Source organism: Phacochoerus africanus, chromosome 1, assembly GCF_016906955.1.
Source record: "Phacochoerus africanus isolate WHEZ1 chromosome 1, ROS_Pafr_v1, whole genome shotgun sequence".
Lineage (NCBI taxonomy): Eukaryota > Metazoa > Chordata > Mammalia > Artiodactyla > Suidae > Phacochoerus > Phacochoerus africanus.
This window is the reverse complement of record NC_062544.1, coordinates 40414736-40432609: the sequence shown is the minus strand read 5'-3', so window position 1 is coordinate 40432609 and position 17874 is coordinate 40414736. Positions and strand designations below refer to the sequence as shown.

The window sequence follows — 17874 nt, the reverse complement described above, 5'->3', positions numbered from 1 at the left end:
AAGTTGTTTTACTTTAACCATAGTAAGAAACCTATAATATTTTATTGCACTGAATGGGCTAAAGTACATTTTTATCAATCATATGGGCCAAAATCCAAAAATGTGTTCATTCTGTTGGAAGTTAAAAAGTTAAAATGAGGGAGTTTCCTTCATGGCTCAGTGGTTAATGAACCTGACTAGGATCCATGAGGATGCAGGTTCGACCCCCGGCCTCACTCAGTGGGTTAAGGATCCAGCGTTGCCAAGGGCTTTGGTGTAGGTTGCAGATTCGGCTCGGATCCTGTGTTGCTATGGCTGTGGCTTAGGCCAGCAGCCACAGCTCCAATTTGATCCCTAGCCTGGGAATTCCATATGATGCGGGTAAGGCCCTAAAAAAAAAGGAAAAAAAATTTTTAAGTTAAAATGGGAGTTCCCACTGTGGCTTAGTGGAAGTGAATCTGACTAGCATCCATGAGGATGCAGGTTTGATCCCTGGCCTCACTCAGTGGGTTAAGGATCTGGCTTGCCATGAGCTGTGGTGTAGGTCGCAGAGGCATCTAGGATCTGGCGTTGCTGTGGCTGTGGTGTAGGTCAGCGGCTACAGCTCCAATTCAACCGCTATCCTGGGAACCTGCATATGCAGCAGGTGCAGTCCCAAAAAGACAAAAAAAAAAAAAAAAGTTAAAATGACTGTGGTAAACTCACACATTGCTGGTGGAAATACAAACTAGCATAACCCTTGGTGAGGGCAATTTGGCATTATCTGTGAAAAATTATTATAAATGCATATTTTTAAGTCCAGTAATCGTATTTTTAGAAACTTCTATCAATATACATATGCACATATGCACAATGACATCTATTCGAGCTTATTCACTGCATCAGTCACTAAGAGCAAAACACTGGAAACAGGAAATTCTTGCTGTGGCAGTGGGTTAATGATCTAATTTGTCTCTGTGGTGGCTACGGTTTTATCCCCAGCACAGTGGGTTAAGGATCCAGTGTCACTGCAGCGGTGGCATAGGTCACAGCCATGGCTCAGATTCGGTCCCTGGCCCAGAAACTTCTACATGCCATGCCATGAGAGCAGCAGGGGAAAAAAGAAAGAAAGAAAGAAAGAAAAAAAAAAAGTCTATCAAAAAGGGTCTGGCTAGTAAATGATGATCTAGGAAATACTATGCCATTGTTAATATGAATGAGGGATCTCTCTGTGTGCTAGCATGGAAGGACATCCAAGACATCTATGGGAAAAAAACAAAGGAGGGTACAGAATTTTTAAATGACTATCTTTTATATATGAAAGGAAGAAAGGGATAAGAATAAAAATTTACATTTATTTATATTAGCATAAAAGGAACTCTGGAACTTCCTGTTGTGACTGAGCAGATTAAGAACCCGATGTAGTCTCTCTGAGGATGCAGGTTCGATCCCTGACCTTGCTCGGTGTGTTAAGGATCCAGCTTTGCTGTGAACTGTGGTATAGGTCACAGACACAGCTTAGATCCCATGTTGCTGCTGCAGTGGCTGTGGCATGGCCCAGCAGCTACAGCTCCAATTTGACCCTAACCTGGGAACTTCTATATGCCATGGGTATGGCCCTAAAAAGAAAATAAGGAACTCTGAAAAAATATCCATGGCGAATGGAATGGGGTATAAACTTGGCTGAAGGGGTGGTGGAAGGAAGACCTTATACTGTCTGGGTTTTGATTCATGTGACTATATCACCTGTCTAAAAACAAAGAATATTTTAAACAACAACAACAAAAAACAATGGAATTAGCTGTACCTGTGCTGGGATGCTGTTACGTATACACCCATATACACATGCACATAAACACAAAAGAGAAATTTTAATCTTAATTCCTCAAGGATCTGTCTACTCCAGAGGATCTGTCCAAGTCCAGGGTGGTATCTCAGCATGACCTCTGATCAGATACAACCATGGTGTGTCTTCACGCAGAGTTCATACTCAAGATTGGCTGTGGTGACGCCAGCATCTTGTCAGAGATAGACGGGATTCTAGTATTCCTGTGGATTTTTTCTATAGTGAAGGTGTGATATGAGGGTAAGAGCAGAAACTCTGGGATCACAAAGATTTTGGTTTGAATCACACTACTGAATAACTGTGTGACCCTGGGTGAAATTAAAGTTCAAGTTCCTTATCTGTAAAATGGCATTTCTACCACCTACTGAGAAAAAATAAACTCAGAGTTATTTAGAGGACCATATGAGGTAAGTATATATGCATAAAGTTTAGAGTACAGAATCTGATAAAGAATAAACCTTCAATCAAATTCAGATATTGTCATTTGTGGAGATAAGCTATACCAATTTAAACGGAAAACATCCAGCCAAACTCAGTTGAATGGCAGGGTATGGAACAAATTGAGAGAAAACTCTACTTTTATTTTAAGAGCTGGTATGTCAGATTATAGACGATGCTCCGCTTGATGTTTTCCAATGGTTTGGGTAGGATTGTTGTAGATCATGATAAAAGCTACTTTCCCGCTCCCCTTAACCACTGATGTAACAGTTCTTGAGCCATTATTCTCATACTTAAACTGCCCAAATAATGCTGTTTAAATTATTCAGAATCAGAATGAAAGACTAATACAAGGCATACAATGGGTTACATTTCAAAGTACTATTCTATTTTCTGTGCAATTCCTGCCCTCCCCACCATACTCCTACTGGTTCCACACAGGCCATTTTCCTCTCCCCAGCCCTCCCTAAAGCCCAAAGCCGCAAAGACACCACAGCCTAATGCAGGTCAGTAACAGTCACAGGCAGCAAAGAGAGCTGGTTTCTCTAATTCAAAAGACTGCAGAAGACTGAGATGGAGGAAGAGAAAGGAGGTCATCAGAGAAATAACTCACACTGGATGGGAAGGGGTGGCAGAAGCAGATGTCCTTCAAGCAGAGAGAGGGAGGCCTGGAGAGGCAGGAAAGGGGTTCTGTTGGCCCACACTTACTGGAGTGGAACCCTCTCACTGAGCCTCGGCTTGTGGGTAACCTGCTATCCAACAGTCCTTAACACATGAGGGCCCACCAGAAGAGAAGGAACATGCATAATTGTGTTGGGCATGAAAAGAACACCTGATCCCTTTGAGCATGATGGAATTAAAAAAGTGATGAGAATTTCCTTACAAGCTGGGACACTGAAGGACTAGAAGCCTATATTACATTGCAGAGATCAGTCTAGAAAATTGTTCATAAATGAACTGGGGGAAACCTGAGTTGTCTTCTAAATAGAGGGCTACCCCCGGACTCAATCCAAGAATATCAACCCCCTCCCACCCCAGAAATCCCCTTTAACATGATTTAACACAGACACTTGATTGCAATATTGAAAAAGAAAAACAAAAATGGAGGAATCAACCTTCTTGACATCAGACAATACTACAAAGCTATGGTCATCAAAACAATAGAGTCCTGGCACAAAAACAGATGTACAGATCAATGGAACAGGTTAGAAAGCCCAGAAATAAATTCAAGTTCCTACGGTCAAGTAATCTATGACAAAGGAGGCAAGAACATACATATTCTTACATAGCTGACTTTATAAGGGAGGTTTAAAACCATTTATTTTAGATATGGGATCAGGGTACAAATGCCCTCTCTTCTATAGCCCTTATGCTAGTGGTTGCCAGACCTGATTATTGTAATTACTTAAAGAGATATTTGGGCGTTCCCATCGTGGCTCAGTGGTTAACGAATCCGACTAGGAACCATGAGGTTTCGGGTTTGATCCCTGGCCTTGCTCAGTGGGTTAAGGATCCGGTGTTGCCGTGAGCTGTGGTGTAGGTCGCAGATGCGGCTTGGATCCTGCATTGCTGTGGCTCTGGTGTAGGCCAGCATCCTCAGCTCCGATTCAACCCCTAGCCTGGGAACCTCCACATGCCTCAGGAGCAGCTCAAGGAATTGCAAAAAAGACCAAAAAAAAAAAAAAAAGAGATATTTGGATTCATTTAGTAAGTTTGGGGAGATTCTGATGATGGTCAGGTTTGAGAACTTCTTTTTAATACCTCATAAACTATTCTCAGGCATGATGACATCCACAATATGAGGAAAAGGCACAAAATTTATGACAAAGGATTCACTGGGATAAGATAAAACATCTGGGTCAAGAAGGGCAGGAACAGAAGTGCAATCAATACTGGAAAAGATTTCTCTAGTGATTCAAAACAATTGCAACAGATATAAAATCTGGCAGAACTCTGAGTCAGCATATACGCCCAGGATGTAAGGAAACTAAATTCCTATTTCAAAAGTGAAGTAAGCTTGAAGTTCTCAAGCATTTGTAAGAAGAGAAAATTATTACTATATCTTAGGTCTTAGTAAATTACAGAAAATTAGAATATAAGGCTTGTCTTTGGAAATTCCCTGGCCAGGATCACAAGCCTGCAGTGACAGTGCAGGATCCTTAACCCACTGCACCACAAGAGAACTCCTAGCCTTGTGTTTTAGGAAAACAGAACTGAACAACAAAAATATCAGATAAAGATACCAAACACCTAACTTTCTATTTTTAAAATGGTGATATTATAGTATCAGGGATGATGCTTTCTTCTGCAAGTAAAAGAATACTCAATTCAAAATGGCTTAGGCAGTAAGAGGAAGTGTTATCTTGTAGATGTCCAAAGATAGGAAACTTGCGAGTTAATTTCTGACTTGTCATTTTTGTGGGACAAGATGGTGACAGCCATTCCAAATACCACATTCTCATACACTTTCTTCCAGAGCAGTAAAAGGGTGTTTTCTTTGTGTCTCTTTTTGGAGCTTTCAAACCTTTCCCAGTGCTCTCAGAGGCCTCTTGAACACCTCCTCCCAGAATTGTATCACATGTCAATATCCAAACCAAGTACTGAAAAAGGATTGGGCCTGCAGTGGTTTCTGTAGAGTAACTGGTATTATATTTACTCCCCCTCACCACCACCTCCTCCTACAGAGAGGGAAGCACATGGTTTGCGGGAAGGAGGAGTCTGAAAAAGGGAGGGGAGTGGTTAAGCCTAAAGGAAGAAAGGGGGTTATCTTTGAGAAACAATGTTTGCTTTAAATGTGACTTAAAGAGATCACACTGCAGTGACATTTCAGATAAAGCACTAAAGCTCTGACAGTGAACTGATCCACTTAAATGCTCTCTGCTCATCCTGGTGATGTGTGCTCAGGACAAACTAATCTTGATTTTGTTTTTGCTTGTTTAAACAACATGATTTAAGTTAGGCATATTTTGCAGCACCATATAAGACTTTCTAGTGGCCTTTTTATGTCTGCTATCTGGAATTATCTTGTGCCACAGTCTTTTTGATGAAACAGAATAAGTCCATCAACACAGACAGCACAGAGCTAGACTCACACTTGTAATTATTATTACCACTTCCACGAAGTTAATGTTCTGTCTGATATATCTCATGTTTAAGTAAAATGGGGGTTTCCCCACTCCTGATAACAGTGACATGGGAAAAACATATTAACACACTCTCTTTATGAATAGACTCGGGTCTGCCCTTCAATCAGGCTTTGTTTTATTTTTTAGGGCCGTACCTGTGGCATATCAAAGCTCCTAGGCTGGGGTCAAATTGGAGCTGCAGCTGTTGGCCTATGCCACAGCCACAGCAAGGCAGGATCCAAGCCACTGTGTGACAACAGAGTAGTTTGTGGCAATGGCAGATCCTTAACCCACTGAGTGACACCAGGGTTTGAACCCACATCCTCATGGATACCAGTAGGGTATGTAACCCACAGAGCCACATAGGACACTATTTATTTATTTTTTTTTTAGGGCCGCACTTGTGGCATGTGGAGGGTCTCAGGCTAGGGGTCGAATCGTAGCTACAGCTGCCAGCCTACGCCACAGCCACAGCAATGCCAGATCTGAGCTGCATCTGCAATCTACACCATAGCTCATAGCAACGCCAAATTCATTCATTCTTTCTTTCTTTTCTTTCTTTTATTTTTTCCCCACTGTACAGCATGGGGATCAAGTTATTCTTACATGTATACATTTTTCCCCCACCCTTTGTTCTGTTGCAATATGAGTATCTAGACATAGTTCTCAATGCTACTCAGCAGGATCTCCTTGTAAATCTATTCTAACTTGTATCTGATAACCCCAAGCTCCCGATCCCTCCACTTCCTCCCTCTCCCATCAGGCAGCCACAAGTCTCTTCTCCAAGTCCATGATTTTCTTTTCTGAGGAGATGTTCATTTGTGCTGGATATTAGATTACAGTTATAAGTAATATCATATGGTATTTGTCTTTGTCTTTCTGACATTTTACTCAGTATGAGAGTCTCTAGTTCCATCCATGTTGCTGCAAATGGCATTATGTCATTCTTTTTTATGGCTAAGTACTACTCCATTGTGTGTGTGTGTGTGTATATATATATATATATATATATATATATATATATATATATACACACCACATCTTCCTAATCCAATCATCTGTTGATGGACATTTGGGTTGTTTCCATGTCCTGGCTATTGTGAATAGTGCTGCAATGAACATGCGGGTGCATGTGTCTCTTTTAAGTAGAGCTTTGTCCGGATAGATGCCCAAGAGTGGGATTGCGGGGTCATATGGTAGTTCTATGTATAGATTTCTGAGGTAACTCCAAACTGTTCTCCATAGTGGCTGTACCAGTTTACATTCCCACCAACAGTGCAGGAGGGTTCCCTTTTCTCCACAACCCCTCCAGTACTTGTTATTTGTGGACTTATTAATGATGGCCATTCTGACTGGTGTGAGGTGGTATCTCATGGTAGTTTTGATTTGCATTTCTCTTATAATCAGCGATGTTGAGCATTTTTTCATGTGTTTGCTGGCCATCTGTATATCTTCCTTGGAGAACAGTCTATTCAGGTCTTTTGCCCATTTTTCCATTGGTTGATTGGCTTTTTTGCTGTTGAGTTGTATAAGTTGCTTAGATATTCTAGAGATTAAGCCCTTGTCCGTTGCATCATTTGAAACTATTTTCTCCCATTCTGTAAGTTGTCTTTTTGTTTTCTTTTTGGTTTTCTTTGCTGTGCAAAAGCTTTTCAGTTTGATGAGGTCCCATGGGTTTATTTTTGCTCTAATTTCTATTGCTTTGGGAGACTGACCTGAGAAAACATTCATGAGGTTGATGTCAGAGAGTGTTTTGCCTATGTTCTCTTCTAGGAGTTTGATGGTGTCTTGTCTTATATTTCTTTCCACCATTTTGAGTTTATTTTTGTGCATGGTGTGAGGGTGTGTTCTAATTTCATCGCTTTGCATGCAGCTGTCCAGGTATCCCAACAATGCTTACTGAATAGACTTTCTTTTCCCATTTGATGTTCTTGCCTCCCTTGTCAAAGATTAATTGACCATAGGTGTCAGGGTTTATTTCTGGGTTCTCTATTCTGTTCCATTGGTCTGTCTGTCTGTTTTGATACCAGTAACACGCTGTTTTGATGACTGTGGCTTTGTAATATTTCTTGAAGTCTGGGGAAGTTAGGCCTCCTGCTTGGTTTTTGTTTCTCAGGATTGCTTGGGCGATTCTGGGTCTTTTGTTGTTCCATATAAATGTTTGGATTGTTTGTTCTAGTTCTGTGAAAAATGTCATGGGTAATTTGATAGGGATTGCATTGAATCTGTAGATTGCTTTGGGTAGTCTGGCCATTTTTACAATATTGATTTTTCCAATCCATGAACATGGAATATCTTTCCATTCCTTTACATCTTCTTTGATTTCTTTGATTAAAGTTTTATAGTTCTCGGCATATAAGTCCTTTACCTCCTTGGTCAGGTATATTCCACGGTATTTGATTTTTTGAGGTGCAATTTTAAAAGGTATTGTATTTTTGTATTCCTTTTCTAATATTTCATTGCTGGTATACAGAAATGCAACTGACTTCTGAATGTTAATCTTATATCCTGCTACTTTGCTGAATTTATGAATCAGTTCAAGTAGTTTTGGGGTTGAGTCCTTAGGGTTTTCTATGTATAGTATCATGTCGTCTGCATACAGTGACAGTTTTATCTCTTCTTATATGGATGCCTTTTACTTCTTTCATTTGTCTAATTGCTGTGGCTAGGACAATGCTGAATTCTTAACCCAGTGAGGGAGGCCAGGGATCAAACCTGCAACCTCATGGTTCCTAGACGGATTTGTTTCCACTGCGCCACCACAGGAACTAGTCTGCAACTTAATCTTGATTCATGTTATACACAAGGAATCAGACAGACTTTAGATATTCATTTAACAACCGTAACATGTTAATACAACTTGTTAGAAGTGAACGAGTCCTAGAAACCAACGATATTAGCAACAGGCCCCACTAGGAAATAGAATTCATGTAAAACTTTTAGCAAAATGCTGAATGCACTATTTACTGTGCTCACTATTAATCATGAAAAGAGAGGGCTTCCCAAGCTAAGCAGAGCAATCAGTGTCCTTGCCAAGTCTCTGGTCCCAATGCAGCATTCTACAAATGGAAAGACAAGGACAACTCAGAGAAAAGTTAGAGAATATTTAGGGTGAATGAAAGACCAGCCCAAATCACTAGCAGGTGTAAAACTCAGTGCCTGGCAATAGGGGATAGGAGGATGAAGATGTGGCCTTGCCCTCAGGCAGTCTCAATATGTAGAAGAATTCTAGAAAATTCGCTAAATCTGAGAAGAGAAAATCCACTAGACTAAGATTAAAGTGACCACCAGGACCACTGGGACTCATTTCTCTGTCAGAAGTGATGATAAGTACCTCAAGGGCAGTTTAATTCTATTTGTAATCTAAATTCTAGCTCAATGCCTTGAGTAAAATAGGTAAGCACTCAATAAATACCTGCTGAATTAATCTTTAAGTGTAAACTCAGAAAAAAAGGCAAGGCAAGGGGCTTAGGGCTTCTCTACTTTTTTCTTTTTGCTTATTAGGGCTGCACTCACAGCATATCTGGAGGCTCTACTTTTTTTCAAATGAATACTCCTCTCATTTACTTCCTCATCAAACAAAAAGTATTTTTGAGCATCTTTTGTGCAAGGAAGTGCTGAACAGGATACAGTATTATTTTTATTTATTTATTTATTTGTCTTTCTTTTTTGTCTTTTCTGGGGCCACATCCGAGGCATATGGAGGTCCCCAGGCTGGGGGTCAAATTGGAGCTACGGCTGCCGGCCTATACCACAGCCACGGCAACACAAGATCCGAGCCGCATCTGCAACCTACACCACAGCTCATGGCAATGCTGGATCCTTAACCCACTGAGCGAGGCCAGAGATGGAACCCACATCTTCATGGTTCCTAGTTGGATTCGTTTCCACTGTGCCATGACGGGAACTCCTACAATATTATTTTTAAAATGTGATCCCTGAGAAGTTCCCTGGTAGCTCAGCAGCTTAAGGATCCAGCATTGACACTGTAGCGGCTCAGGTTACAGCTGTGGCAAGGGTTTGATCCTTGGCCCAGGAACTTCCACATGCCATAAGCGCAGCCAAAAATAAATAAGATAAAATAAAAATATTCCCTTAATTCAAACAACTTTCAATTTGGCAGGAAAAATAAATGCCTATACAGATATCTAAAATGCAAAGCAGAAGTTCCCTGGTGGCCCAGCAGTTAAGGATTTGGTGTGGTCACTGCCATGGTGCAGGTTCAATCCCTTCTGCATGCCATAGGTATGGGCAAAAAAAATAAATAAAATAAAATGCAAAGCAGAATACAGGGTCACACAAACACTTCGCACAGAATACTATAGCTTCTGGGAATATTCACATCTGGGACACGTGACACAGAAGAAAGGCATAATGGAAGACATAGGAGCTGAGCCTTGAATATAAGACTTCAATAGGCAAAAATCTGTGTACCTATGAGAGAGGAAAGGTACACATCACAAGCAGAGGGCCCTCCAAGGGAAAATTCTTCTGTGATATTCAACCAATATTCTTAGAATCAGAACTACAGCTGCCAGCCTACACCACAGCTGCAGCAATGCAGGATCTGAGCCACGTCTGCAACCTACACCACAGGTCTTGACAATACCAGATCTTTAACCCACTGAGTAAGGCCAGGGATCGAACTCACAACCTCATCGTTCCTAGTCAGACTTGTTTCCGCTGCACCATGATGGGAACTCCTCAACCAATATTCTTTTTTTGTTGTTGTTGTTGTTGTTGTTGCTATTTCTTGGGCCGCTTCCGAGGCATATGGAGGTTCCCAGGCTAGGGGTTGAATCGGAGCTGTAGCCACCGGCCTACGCCAGAGCCACAGCAACTCGGGATCCAAGCCGCGTCTGCAACCTACACCACAGCTCACGGCAACGCCGGATCGTTAACCCACTGAGCAAGGGCAGGGACCGAACCTGCAACCTCATGGTTCCTAGTCGGATTCGTTAACCACTTCGCCACGACGGGAACTCCTCTTTTCTTTTTTTTTTTTTGTCTTTTTGCCTTTTTTTCTAGGGCCACTCCTGTGGCATATGGAGGTTCCCAGGCTAGCTGTCTACTCAGAGCTGTAGCCACCGGCCTATGCCAAAGCCACAGCAACTCGGCTTCGACCTACCTCACAGCCCACAGCAACACCGGATCCTTAACCCACTGAGCAAGGCCAGGGATCAAACCCGCAACCTCATGATTCCTAGTCGGATTCATTAACCACTGAGCCACGATGGGAACTCCTCAACCAATATTCTTAAGTATCTGTTATAGGTCACACACTGCTTTAGACGCCAGTGATACAGTAGAAAACAAAACCAAAACCCTGCCTTCATGAAATTACAGAAATCTCCCAGTGTGCTTCTAGAATGTCTGTCAGTCTATTTTGATAATGGACAGAGTAAAGGTGGGGAGCAATAGAAAGGTCAACACGAGAAAGGTAGGTTCCAATGTTGGTACTTGACTGTGGATAAAACAAAAGCCATGCAAAAGAATTTTTTTGGACTTAGTTCTGTTGACAATGTAAGAGTTATTAGAGGTTTCATAACCAAGGTATGTCTTAATAAAAATGGCACTTGGAAAGATTACCTGAGTGTTAGAGTCCAGGGCTGGGTGACTGAGGGTGTGGTTTGGAAGCAGGGGGAACAACAGCACAGCGATTTCATCCTATTGAGAGGAATCCTGCATAAGATACCACACCTGATTCAATCAGTCATGCTTAGGCATGCCATGAAGGTATTCTCAAGGTAATTGGTTTCATCTGTGAAAACACTTATTGCACAGTATTGCCAAAGCTTGTTTATTCACTCTTATCTTTTCATCCATCAAGAACAAGACATTGGACCTAATTATCTTTGTGTTCCCAGGTGCCTAGACTAGAGCCTGGCATGTAACAGAAAATATTTGTGGCATGAAGTGAATCATAGTGTTATGGGTTGAATTGTGACACCTGAAAATTTATAGTTGAAATCTAACCTCCAGTACCTCAGAATGTGACCTTATTTGGAGAAAGGGTTTTTGTAGAGATAATCAAGTTAAAAATGAAATCATTACAGAGTTTCCTGGTAGAACAGCCAGTTAAGTACCTGGCATGCTGCTTCTGTAGCAGGCGGAATCCCTGGTCCAGGAACTTCCACATGCAATAGGTGTGGCCAAAAAGGAAAAAAAAAATCATTACAGTGGGCCCTAATCCAGTATGACTGGTGTACTTATAAAAACGGGAAATTTGGAGACAGACACACATATAAGAACCTATTGTGAACATGAAGATGACCATCTACCAACCAAGGAGAAAAGCCTGGAACAGACCCTACTAGCATAGTCCTCAGAAGAGACCAACCTTACCTTCCCATTGCTTTCAAATTCCTAGGCTTCAGAACTGTGTTAAACCACCCAGTTTGTGGAACTTCATTATAGCAGCACTAGAAAACTAATACAGTAAGTATAAATGTTCAGTCAACTTGGAGAAATACACAGAATCAGAACTCAGGATCAGGGTCCCCATTAATTATAAATAAAGAGAGGTGATGGAGTTCCCTGATGGCCTAGAGGTTAAGGATTTGGCATTGTCACTCCTGTGGCTCGGGTTCAATCCCAAGCCTGGGAACTTCTGCATGCTGCAATGGTCAAAAAAAAAAAAAAAAAAGGAGTTCCTACTGTGACTCAGCAGCAATGAACCTGACTAGTTATCTGTGAGGATGTGGGTTCAATCCCTGGCCTCGCTCAGTGGGTTAAGGATTTGGGGTGCCATGAACTGTGGTATAGGTAGCAGACACAGCTTGGAACTGGCGTTACTGTAGTTTGTAGCGTAAGCCAGTAGCTACAGCTCCAATTCGACCACTAGCCTGGGAACTTCCATATGCCATAGGTAGGGCCCTAAAAAAAGACAAAAAATAAAAAATAAAAAGAGAGACGTGAGAACGGGGGGGCAGAATACATTTCTGTGATAAATAATGTAGGAGGAAACACGGCAAAGGGCAGCATCTCAGTGAACACCTGTTTTTGAAAAACAGAGAAGCCAGAGAAAACAAAGATGCAATAGTCAGAAAGCAGCAGAATAAAGCTACCTGGTAGAATCTCCCTCCATATACTGAAAGAGGTAAAATAAGTTGAAAAAAAATAAAACAACCCACAAAATTTCACAGAGGAGCCAAATAAGGAAGGGACCCAGAAAAATGTTCTAAATTTTAAAAAGCTGTGTGGCCCAGGAAAGGCTCTGGAGCTGAGTAGCACCCATAGCGTGGCAAAGCTCCCAATCCAATACGGCCTCCTCCCTGGCTGCAGTGTTGTTGCAAAAGAGCCTGAGAACTCGCACATGTACCCCCAAATCTGGTAAGAAGCATATGGACTAAAAATCCCATCTTTCTCTTCTCCAGCTGGAGACTGTAACAATCAGAGGGACTCTGATGATGGAGATTCCATACAAATGAGGCAAGAAATAAACGTCCCTAGGATTAATCAATCAATCAATCAATTAAGCGAACAATCACAGCTGATATTCACATTTTGCTGCACTGGCTAGCAAGAAGGCCCAATTTTCTCAGCATCAAGTTGAGTTAAAGCAGAAGGCGTATGTATCTATAAATAACTCACATGACAAGGTCAACTTCTCAATCACTTGAAGTTTGATTGGATTTATTTGTGGTTTTGCCTTTTACTGAGGGAGTGAACTTGATCTTCTCAAAAGATTTCCTCTAACTGGATTTGATGCTGAAAAACTTGAGGAATGTGTTTTCATGTACTTTTTAACTCTAGAAGTAAGATTAGTTGCATTTTATTCATTTGAATTGTGACCATTTAAGGAAATCCTCATGGCTTGAAGAAGATGTGAACATCTAATTTAGATTATAATATATATGATAGTATATATTTTACTATATGTTTAATACTCTGTATTATATAGAATAGAGACTAGTACAGTTAAATTACCTTTAGCTAATTCTGAGCTGTAGAGTTTGTGATTTCTTAAAATTTAGGAATATAGGAATTCCCGTCATGGCTCAGTGGTTAACGAACCTGACTAGTATCATCCATGAGGACATGGGTTCTATCCCTGGCCTCACTCAGTCAGTTAAGGATCTGGCTTTGCTGTGAGCTGTGGTGTAGGCCAGCAGCTGCGGCTCTGATTTGACTCCTAGCCTGGGAAACTCCACATGCCGCTAGTGCAGCCTTAAAAAGACACACACACACACACACACACACAAAAGGAATGAAACCTTGAATCATGCTTTTATTAAAGGTGTTAATCTCAAACTTCTCATTCAAACATCACTCATGGAATTCTTGGGAGGCTGACCTATGGCTTTGAGGATACTAACAATGCAACCTCTCTTCATTAACTCTGTAAAATCCCTTCCCAGCCAGGGCTGTCAGCCCTTTTAATGACCCTAGCTCTCCTTTATACTCTTCTGAGAATGTGTCTCTATTTATCTAATTTCAGTCTTAACTGAAGACAAGTCCTAGAAAAAGGGGGAAATGGGAAATGTAAACAATAAAGACTTAAAAGTAAAGAGCACAAAGATACAAAAGGATCCTTGCTAGTGTGAAAATAGAGAGCCACTTATTGTTTGTTACACATTAATTTTTTCTTTTTTTCTTTTCTTTTTAGGGCGGCACATGGAGCTCATGGAAGTTCCCAGGCTAAAGGTCAAATTGGAGCTGCAGCTGCTGGCCTATGCCACAGCCCCAAGCCATGTCTGCAACCTACATTGGAGGCCATAGCAATGCCAGATCCTTAACCCACTGAGCTGGGCCAGGGAGGGAACCCTCATCCTCGTGGATACTAGTAGGGTTGTTACCACTGAACCAGAACAGGAACTCCAGGTATACCTTTAATTTTCACCCTAAGATGTGTTGTGATAGGGAAAAGCTTAATTTCTTGTGGCCTACGCTGGTAAATCAACAACAATAGCAAAAAGCCCCTGTCCACACTGGAGCAGAAAAGCTGCTAACCCAAATGTAAAAAATAAAGGCTAGGCATGTGATATGACATAAGACAGAGGGACTGTACCCCAGTAGATCTGACATGCTGTGATTTATCACGGTGGAGATTCTGGACCCTACTATCTCTAAAGGGTGCTAGAAGGAGGGTGTGACTGTGCTCAAGAGAACCCTCTGTTGGTTAAAGGTGTCCTACATATAAAGGTTAAGAGAGCTCCCTTTTGCTAAACCCAAAGGCTTTTCCTGAGTTCTTATCTACGCCGTTTTCCCTGCCATCCCACACTGCTGACTTCTTCCTTCCAGAAACCCTGACCTTGGCTTTTAGAAAACAGCGCTTTTCTAATTGGCCACATGCCTTTCCACCGGCTGCTCTTAATCATTTTGTTCTGCTGGTTCCTTTTTTCACACCCCTGCTCGGGGACTTTCTCCCCTCAATCCATGGCATCTTCTTGTTGTCTACGTGCTCTTACTACTGTGGTAATAACTTCCAAATCTACACTCTGAACTCTAATTTTTCATGCATGCCAGAGGCCACTATTTCCAACTTGGACAAGCCACTGTCACAGGAAACTTAACTAATCCCCAAAGGAGCTCATCTTGCCTAACTTCTACCTTCCACCAGTTCTTTTTTTTTTTTTTTTGTCTTTTTGCCTTTTCTTGAGCCGCTCCTGCAGCATATGGAGGTTCCCAGGCTAGGGGTCTAATCAGAGCTATAGCCACTGGCCTTCACCAGAGCCACAGCAACCCGGGATCCGAGCCGCATCTACGACCCACACCACAGCTCACGGCAACGCCAGATCCTTAACCCACTGAGCAAGGCCAGGGATCAAACCCGAAACCTCATGGTTCCTAGTTGGATTCGTTAAACCACTGAGCCACGACGGGAACTCCCACCAGTTGTTTTCTTTATCCAATACCTACACCAATGTTAACAGCTTGACTTTTTCTGATCTGAAATACTGGTCTCTGGAGTTCCTGTCATGGCTCAGGGGTTAGGGAACCCAACTAGTATCCATGAGGACTCGGGTTCAATCCCTGGCCTTGCTAAGTGGGTTAAGGATCCAGCCTTGCCGTGAGCTGTGTTGTAAGTTGCAGATGCAGCTTGGATCCTGCGTTGCTGTGGCTGTGATGTGACAGCTCCGATTTGACCCCTAGCCTGGGAACCTCCATATGCCCCAGGTGCGGCCCTAAAAAGACGAAAGGTAAAAATAAAAATTATAAAAAATAAAACAATGGTCTCATCTTTGACTCTGCTCTTTCATCTATGACTTGCAAACTACTATGAATACTTTGATTTTTCTTTCTTTCTTAGATTAAACCGTTTTCTACCACTTTCATGCCAACTACCAAAACCTCACTTCATCCTGTATTTCTGCAACCAGGCTGGGACAACACCTGCCTTCACTCTTATTTCCTTTAAATTCAAGCTTTGGGTTTATATTAATTCCAGGAAAAAAAAAAATCACCCCAACATACCACTTTCAGACCATTTTCTCCCTTCTCAAGAACCTACAATTACGCACTATTACAAATCATATCAAGTTCCAAGTACTCAGCTGCACTGTCTGATTCTCCCCCCCAATCAAATTTACCTCCCACCACTCTCTACCACTCTCTGATGTTAAAATCTTTCTCTCTTTTCCAGCAAGCTGTTTTCCACCTGTCTTCTCCCCTCACTCTTAACTTTGGTTTTGCTCCTATCACAGTTTTTCCTACTAAGAGAAATAGGGACTTGGAAACTTCAGAGGGTGCTTTTTAAAAGACCATAGTCCAGCTGACTTCACTTAAGGATTTGTAAAGTCAAGAAGAGGCAAATAAAACTGGACAGATCCCACATAAAAACACTGAAACAATGGCCCCATAAAGCAGGAACAAGTAAAACAAAATACCAAGGTCTCCCTTGTGACCACTGTGTATGAGATTTGTAAGACAAACACTTCCTGCCATGGGAACTTTGCCACTGTGTGTCTCAGATGAAAGCAGTTCCTTTGCTTTCATAAATTAATGAAGAAGTTCTGCTAAGCAACTTCTCTAACAGAGATTGAAAAGACTTTTCTCAGTGGCCCAAATCAACCCATGCCAACCTGGAATCCTCATTATAGGGGATTTTTTCAGTTAAAAAGCTGTTTTGGTTAAAGTTTTAAAAATGAGTGCTTCTGAAAAGACTATCCTTTTAATAATGAGTTAAGAGAAGCAAGCAAATATATGACACGAGCCAGTTCAGGCTAAAACAGAAATTCCCAAGGAAGAGTTGAAACCACAAATGACAATCGGCTTTCTTACCAGACCTCAGTAGTTTTGCTCAAAAACGGAAGAGGTGTTAACAGATCCTACGAGGAGATTTGCAGGGAGTTTTCTCAGAAAGATAGGAAGCTAACCCAGCATACCACAGGCAGTGCAACTAGGCCCATTTGAAGTCACTGTTGCCTCCATTTCCTGAGGTACATGAGCAGAGTAAGCTGCTACCCAAGTTTCCCAAGAAAATAACAACAGTGCCTACTTAACAAGGGCTCTGGGTCAGTGCTGTGCTAGATGTTTCATTCACATTATCGACTTGACCCTGACCAACCCTAGCAAAGAGGTATCATTGTCTATGTACAGATAAGGAAATTAAGGTCAAGAGAAGTAATTTGTTCCTAATCACATAGTTGGTTTTTTGTTTGTTTGTTTAGGGCGGCACTTGTGGCATAGGGAAGATCCCAGGCTAAGGGTCAAATCGGAGCTGCAGCTGCCAGCCTATATCACAGCCACAGCAATGCTGGATCCCAGCCACATCTACAGTCTATGATGCAGCTCGTGACAATGCAGGATCCTCAACCCACTGAGCAGAGCCAGGGATCGAAAGCTATCCTCATGGACACTAGTTGGGTTTGTTACCACTGAGCCACAGCAGGAACTTCCCCTGATCACATAGTTATCACATAGTTACCATGTTACAGAGCAGCTCTTCAAAGACAGAACTCTGGTCTATACTCATCTAGCACAGCACACAGCTTTCCCGTGTGGAGGTTTGTAGGAGCAGAAAGATGGAGAAACAAACTCAGCTAATCAACCAACATTTATTAACACCAGAGCAAGCCCAATGCTGGAGATTCAGAAGTAGACCAGACAACCACTTCACACTGCCTACGATGGCTATCATCAAAAAGACAGACCATAACGAGTTCCCACTGTGGTGCAACAAAATTGGCAGCATCTTGGGAGCACTGGGATACAGGTTCGAACCCAGCCCAGCAAAGTGGGTTAAGGACCTGGTGTTGCTGCAGTTGCAGTTTAGGTCAAAACTATGTCTTGGATCTGATCCCTGGCCCAGGAACTCCATATGGAGTTCCCAAAATGAAAAACAAAACCCCCCAAAAAACAGACCATAATCAGTGCTGGTGAGTATGGAGAGAACCTGGAACAATCATACAATTGCTGTCATCATACAGTTATACAATCATATAATTATACAATCATACAATTATAAAATGGTACAGCCATTGTGGGAAACATTTTGACAATTCATCAAAATACAAGAATACTATATTCTATTTTGCTTCACAGATTTGCTCATTTTACAAAATG

General features: G+C 41.8%; 1 protein-coding gene across 3 annotated transcripts in view; it reads right to left on the bottom strand.

Moving 5' to 3' along the window:
- Window positions 1-17874, bottom strand: part of ELOVL7 (ELOVL fatty acid elongase 7) — a 93422-nt gene that overhangs the window by 36696 nt on the left and 38852 nt on the right. Inside the window, exon 1 of one of the 3 annotated variants that reach the window (XM_047755523.1) lies at window positions 10957-10978. The exons of the other annotated variants lie outside the window; for them this stretch is intronic. The gene's annotated coding sequence lies outside the window, so the exon portion shown is untranslated. Of the gene's footprint in view, window positions 1-10956; window positions 10979-17874 lie in introns of those variants that run through there. 3 annotated transcript variants of the gene reach the window in all.